The sequence below is a fragment of the Carcharhinus amblyrhynchos genome, chromosome 3 (genome assembly GCF_965287045.1).
Source record: "Carcharhinus amblyrhynchos chromosome 3, sCarAmb.v2.hapA, whole genome shotgun sequence".
In the NCBI taxonomy this organism is placed as follows: domain Eukaryota; kingdom Metazoa; phylum Chordata; class Chondrichthyes; order Carcharhiniformes; family Carcharhinidae; genus Carcharhinus; species Carcharhinus amblyrhynchos.
The window spans coordinates 21,345,724-21,346,754 of record NC_137326.1 but is presented as its reverse complement, the minus strand read 5'-3'; the positions used below and the strand labels follow the sequence as shown (position 1 = coordinate 21,346,754).

Genomic DNA, 1,031 nt, shown 5'->3' with positions numbered 1-1,031 from the left:
TCATTTACATCGTAGCCAAAAGGTTGAGATGCTGCTTTAAAAAATTGCTTCAGATGAAGCTTCAGTGTAACCTCATGATTTCAATCAAGTGCAGGACGACAAAACTACATTTGATCTTAGCCAAAAGGCTGAGAAGCAATGTCCAATAATTTTTTTCCCCCCATTTATATTCAATTCAATGTCACAGCAAGTGAGACATTCCAGATTCAATCTGACAAGACAGGCTCACCACTCCTTGTCTTGGGCTTGATTTACACGATCCAAGCTGATTGGAGCAGGCACTGCGCCTTGTCCAAGGCTTGATCTCATTTGCATCTTCGCCAAAAGGTCAAGATGGTGCTTTAAAAAAATTGCTTCAAAAGAAGCCTCAGTGTAACTTCAACCAAGCGCAGGACAACAAAAACTACACTAGATCTTAGCCAAAAGGCCAAGAAGCAATTACACTTACAGTTTTATGTGAGAATGAGATTTAATTCACTGCATTGTAAAAAAAGGTTAGAGCAGCCAGAGAAACCACAGTCTGATTTTACTGAGCAAAACTAAAAAGATTGATCTAAGACTTTCTGCCAAGCATCCAGCAAAAATTTATTTAATCCACTTTATCAAGAGGCTATTTTATATAAGTTCTTCACAATTTTGTCACTTAGTTCAGCACAGTTTCTGAATTTGCATTTTCAGATGTTTAGAATTATTTATGCACCACATAAAAATTCATACGCATAAATGTTTTAAAGTTGAAGTTTATTTATTAATGTCACAAGTAGGCTTACATTAACACTGCAATGAAGTTACTGTGAAACTTCCCTAGTCGCCGCACTCCAGTGCCTGTTTGGGGACACAGGGAGAATTTAGCGTGGCCAATGCATGTCTTTTGGACTGTGGGAGGAAGTTGGAGGAAATCCATGCAGACATGGAGAGAATGTACAGATTCTGCACAGACAGTGACCAAAGCTGGGAATCAAACCCAGGTCCCTGGTGCTGTGAGGAAACGGCCTTCCAGGTTTGATTTCATTTGGCCACCTTTCATTCAA

The 1,031-nt window shown here is 39.5% G+C and overlaps 1 pseudogene; it reads right to left on the bottom strand.

Annotated features, from left to right (window-relative positions):
• Window positions 1–322: 322 nt before the first annotated feature.
• Window positions 323–439, bottom strand: LOC145341611 (U2 spliceosomal RNA; annotated as a pseudogene).
• Window positions 440–1,031: the final 592 nt, after the last annotated feature.